The sequence below is a fragment of the Arvicanthis niloticus genome, chromosome 12 (assembly GCF_011762505.2).
Source record: "Arvicanthis niloticus isolate mArvNil1 chromosome 12, mArvNil1.pat.X, whole genome shotgun sequence".
Taxonomy (NCBI): Eukaryota; Metazoa; Chordata; class Mammalia; order Rodentia; family Muridae; genus Arvicanthis; species Arvicanthis niloticus.
In genome coordinates, this window is record NC_047669.1 from 15,375,412 (window position 1) to 15,381,293 (window position 5,882).

General features: G+C 39.7%; 1 non-coding gene across 1 annotated transcript; it reads left to right on the forward strand.

Annotated features, from left to right (window-relative positions):
* Nucleotides 1-205: 205 nt before the first annotated feature.
* On the forward strand, nucleotides 206-349 carry LOC117718394 (small nucleolar RNA SNORA48). Its single transcript, XR_004608076.1, has one exon. It is a non-coding gene; the product is annotated as a small nucleolar RNA SNORA48 (small nucleolar RNA).
* The last annotated feature ends 5,533 nt before the right edge of the window (nucleotides 350-5,882 follow it).

Consider the following 5,882-nt stretch of genomic DNA (forward strand, 5'->3'; position numbering starts at 1 on the left):
ATACTTAACATTTTATTTTAAAACTCATTGAAAAGATCAGACTATGTTCTAATTCCAAAGATACAACAATGGTTTAATGTGTTGAAATAAATAATACAGCAACATGAAGAGAATCAAGGGTAGAAATCACATGGTCACCTCAATGGTTGCTGTAAAGACTTTGATAAAATCCTACCTCACTTCGTGGTTAAAAAAAATACTAAGCACATCCTGACAATGGTCAAAGAGACACCTTGCTGGTAGTGTTGTTCTTATGTCAGTCAGGAGAAAAGCAAATGGCAATCCTTTGTGCATCCTAGCTTGATGCCTGGCTTGGTGGTCAGAGCTGTTTTGTACCTAGGACACCTCAAATCAAATCAAATCAAGTCAAATCAAGTGCAGGCAGCACAGCGTGGGAAGAGGAAGACAAATAGAGACCTGTGTTCCACCACGTGCCATTCGGTGCAGGTAGGTGAAGACCCTCGCAGACCTTCCCTCCAGGCACACATAGCCGCCACCTACCACTGTTCAGCAAGGGAGGATGAAGACAGAAACCTGCAGACGGCCATGCCACCCACAGACCTGTGTGCATGGCACAGACAGGCCGAAGACACCCGCTTGCCGCCATGACATGCGGCATAGACAGAGGCAGTCACCCAGGAGCCTGCCAGCTGCGTGGCCAGCCTGACGCAGGAGCCACTACAATGTGCAAGTACACAGTGGACAGAGGGAGAGATAGGAAAGAGGAGCAGCTTGGGCATTATGAAGAGAAATGGAACTCAAGAGTGAAGAGGAGTAGCCTGTTGTGAGTGGCCAGCCCCACCACCTAGAGCCATGGTGAGGTCCCAGCCTGAGCTGCCACTGAGGCCCTTGTTTGGATCCATGGCTATGCAGTGGCAGGGGTGCATGTTGATGTCCATGGCTCATATCACCACTAGAGAACATGGGGATGTCTCTGGTGGGGGCAAACTTGAGGAACGACATAGATGTCCAGGGGTTGTACAGAACTGGCCTTGTACCTTTTGGCTGCAGCGCTCTGAAGAGCTGTCCCCCACCCGCCCCTAGGCAGCAGCACTCCAGAAAGTCCTCCCTGTGCCTGGCCCAGGAGGTACAGTAAAGCTGACCCTGTTTGAAGGTGAGCCAGCTCCATCGCCTCCTCACTTCCATGTTTCCCTACTTTACATTCCACTGGAGAACCATGAGGCAAATACGAGTTAAATTAAAGACAAACCAAACATCCTACCCATTTAAAAGCTTGTCAACAGCTGCAACCATCAGTCCCAATCTAAAGAATTACAACATAAGGAAATTATGCAAATGGTCAATGTTATGTGCAAGCATAATTACAAAGAAAAGTCAAAAAAATATGTGCATAAAGAGACGGTAAAATGAATTGTACATGAATGTGCAAGAATAAAATAAAGACTGCTGGGAGAAAAGCCATCCATATTCTTACCTATCTGTAAACTTTGTAAACTGCAATGCCAACCTATCAACTTCTTAGGTAAGATGTACCCACAAGTGTAATAGTGGTATAATTATCATGGGCATAACCAACGAGTTTCTGATTGGATTTGAAGACTGTGCCACAGGAGGGATCCCATGGTACTAGAAACCTTATCATGATCCCATGACTAGAGAGTTCAGAGACCCAAGAGAAGAACCTACTATTTCTATTTTGTTGACTCTACCTATTATTAAACTGCCTTCAAAATATTCACACCTATATCTATAAATTAGTGTTGTTCTTGACCTTCACTGGAGACTCTTTTTATTGCTGCATATGACATTTATTGCAAAGACCCATTACTAGCCAAAGCACTAATAATTGACTATGGAGTGTTCAGCCCTAAGCTGGACATCTATATCACACACACATAGGCTCGGGGGACACTGTGGGAGAATAGAGCAGAAAAAAATGCACTAACTAAAGGAAAAGAAGGCTCTGCTGAGAAAACAAAATGAAACAAAGCCCCCAAAACAAAATCAAAGCTCCCATTCATTACATGCAAGGAACATTATTGCCATCCATTTTCACGCATGCAACACTAATTACACTAGGTATTACATGTAAGTAAAGTAAGACATGAAAAGAGGAGGGAAATAACTCCGGTGACACAGAAAGGGGATGAGAGAGGGTGAAACATGGGAAATACTCAAAAATTGAACAAATACAAATTTTAAATAATTAGCAGTAAAAAATATCTAACCATGTGGCGATACATGAGAGACAGAATATATATTATATCTATATTTATATTTGTGTTTAATTTTTTAAATGAAAAAAAATGCATACCAAAATATGATTTATCTGGAAGTAGTATGATGATTGATGATTTTAGCTTCTTGGTGATTGTCTTTAATTATAACATTATTAAGCCTTCAGAAAAACTATGCATTTTAAATATAATACATACAGTTGGAAAATTAACATATTGAAAATGTACTATATTTTATAGTCATCCTTGTTTTCTGTTCCAGTGGAGCAAATGTTCATGATAAGTTTGTGTTTGAATACTTGAATCCAATAAAATATTATACACTAATATATATATATATATATATATATATATATATATATATATAGCTAATAAAAAAGTGGCACACCAAAAATGTCTTAACTTTAAAGGAGTTTCTTTACTTCCATTATTTCTAAAGCCTTGTGACCAATAACTGCAAAGGAAAAGTAAGCATTTATGAGTCTTGCATTTATGACGTTAGCATCTGTGCACATTTGCACTCATCATTGGGTGGTAGCTTCAGGTCTAGCACTGTCTCCCACACCAGCTCCGTGCTCACTCTCAAGTTATTAGTTCTAGTATTTATGAACGTCAATACCTGGGGACACATGCAGCCTCTGAGGCACAGACTTCCAGAATTTTATTGCTTTAAGAATTCCTAGAGGAATTCCTGGAGTAAACTAAAAAAAGAAAAGGAAAAAAAAAGCATCAAACATAAAATACAATAAATGAACTGTTTGTAAAATAGTATAACACACACATGTACAGATAGAGTTTGAGAATGGCTAGAAATAGCTAACCTGATACCTGATATGTGACTGTTCATTAAATAATAAAATTATTTTTCATCTTGGTAAGTCTGATGATGCATCACATGTGCCCTCTTTATGGTGGGATGTTTTCTGTTGTTACCATGTGCCTTCCCCTATGGCTTGCTCATGGTTGTTGGTTTATTTTGTGCTCAATGCCCATCAGTGTTTCTTAGAGCAATAAGCTAGATCCTATAAACTTCACTTAAAATTTTAAAACTGTGAGAGAGAGTAGACCATTGAACAGATATACAAGGTTTATAAGACAGGACATAAAGATGTTCCTCCAGTATCTAAATGACAAGTATGTGAAAGAGAGATTTAAAGAGTTTATTGTTCATCTCTTAAAGAATAAAATAGAAAGATATTTTTTGAATGCGTATGTGAGTTCACCACAAATAAATATAATGTAGTCTAGTTAAATCCAAAGGAAATCAAGAATTTAGGGGTGTGTGTGTGTGTGTGTGTGTGTGTGTGTGTGTGTCAAATGGTGTAATGTAGTATCAGAAACTGGTAAATTCATAAACTGATTTCTAGGTTATCGTTTTATTTTTAAAGAAGAACGAGCAAGAAGTATTGGGAGATTTCAAAGCGATTTCAAAAAGTCATCGGAAGAACCTTGATAGTAGAAGATATCTTCTCTGCTCAGCCTCAGGAGAAAGGGGCTGGCACGGTGGGAGTGCTGAGCATGTAGTTTTATGAAAAGAGCCGCAGAAAGAAGCACTTGCCTTATGGCTACCTAGAGAGAACCATGAGTGACAAAATGCAGAGCCATTCTCCACTGGGCCATTCAGCAGCACCTCCTGTGACCCTGATGTTACTGGACTATTTAAGGTCACTCGTAGATGTCTTATCTTAAAGCACATTCAGATAGTACTAATTCTTTCAACCCTGAATACAATTCACCAGAGGCACTTGTTAGACCACTGACGGGACAGCCTGAAGGGTTATCAATGTTTCCTCATTTCAAATAACCTCTTGAGAGATGTTGGTGGTGCTAGTTCACCAGCCGTTCGATGGTAAGATTTTAGCAGAGATCTTTTGCAAGGAGAGCAAAAGGATGAGAAGCTGAGGTGGAGGAGGAAGAACACAGAAGATGCTGAACTGTTTTCTGCAACTCACACAGTAAGCAGTTTATGAATGCTCTGGATCTACCCTCCACCGAAGTCAAGGTGATCTCAGAAATGCATGGAATTCTGTAGTCATATTAGGTATTTAAGGCAGAGAACTATAGGGAAGGACAAGGAGTTTGGGAGGTTAACTGATGTAACTATGACTCCATTTGGATACTCAGGATATCAGAGGAAAATTACAGGTGCGTACCAAAGCCTTACCCTGATGTGGAAGAGTATGAACTGCTTTCTTCAGAGTTCAAATTGAACCAGACAACCTCTTATTACAAGAAATATAGACGGATCTCTGGGAAAATTGCCAAGGTCCTGCGTATTCTACTCTCTTCCGAGATTATGATGCAATCACTAAGGTTATATAGACTGCATTTTAAAAAGAGAACTCACATTGCAAACTCACAGGAAAAACCCTAAACTGGCCCTAGTTATTCTGAGGGTGCTACAAGGAAAGCAAGATTCTAAGATGATAGGGGTGTCTACACTCAAGTGTGTTGTTCAACCTCAGAGCAACTCTATACAACTTTTGGCATACCGATTCCATTTTGTCTAGGAGAAGATAATACATAGGTGAATTTCTGAAAATTAATGATCATTTTGAGAAGAGAAAGGAGAGGAGAGGGCAGGAGAAGAGGGGAACAGATAAGAGAAAAAAGAACAGGGAAATGAACGAAAGATACGGGGAGAGGGGGGTGTTAGGTACTATAAAATAAGATATATATATAATATTATATGCATATATATATGCAATGTGTTAATTAAGAAGATAAATCTGAATATTCCCTTCACTAGAACTGGAGGCAGAAACATTCTCTTTAGCTCTTTGGCTCTTTGGCCCAGAAACTGAATCAAATGTTGGTTCCATTTTCATTTGGACCTAAGTCTTATAGATAAGAATCACAGATAAAAGGGATAAAATAATAACCCTGTGCATCTTCAAAAGCCTCCATCTCACAGGTCAAAGACTGACTCATTCATCCAGCAGGAACAAATGCTAAGCTCACCTCCTCTCTAGCTGAGGACAGTTTCAAGCATGGCCTCAAATGAGCAATTGTTTACTAAGTCTCTCGTAGGTGTTAAATGCAGTCTAGGACCTGAGGATATGCAGATAAGAATGGGTCTGCATTCTGAGAGAGTCTATAGGCAGATATTTTAAAAAATAATAGTACCTAAAATAGGGCAAGAACTATCTTCAAATCCTAGATGAGGGATATATATATATATTCCCTTGTTCTTCCTGAGTATACATAAAAGAGAGATAACAAGTGACATTTTAGATAGACATCAAAGAAGAAACAGGCAGAAAAGAACATGTTCCTAGCAGAGAGAGGTAGGAATTCATCAGGACCTGGGCAATGGGGTCACAGCTAGGGTGCATGGCATGGAGGTACTCACAAAACCAGAGTGTGGCTGGCCTTTTCTGGGTCCCTATTAGATGTTCTTGTCCAGTTTCCCCTGAGCATTTCCTGCTGACATCTGTGAGGCCTTTGCATCAAAGTCAACATCTTTATCTACCTCGAAGATGTCATTGGTAACTTTGGGCATGGTATAATTGCAGGTTGATGACCCTCCAACCCATCCGGGAATGAGCAAGCAGAGAGGCCTGGATAGTAAGCCCACTCCAGTTGCTCTCCATAGCAAGCCTTTTAATTTTTCTTGTTTATTTTCTTTATACTATAAGAAATTTGAGCTTAATTACTCTAAACCTATACAGTCTTGCCATTTCC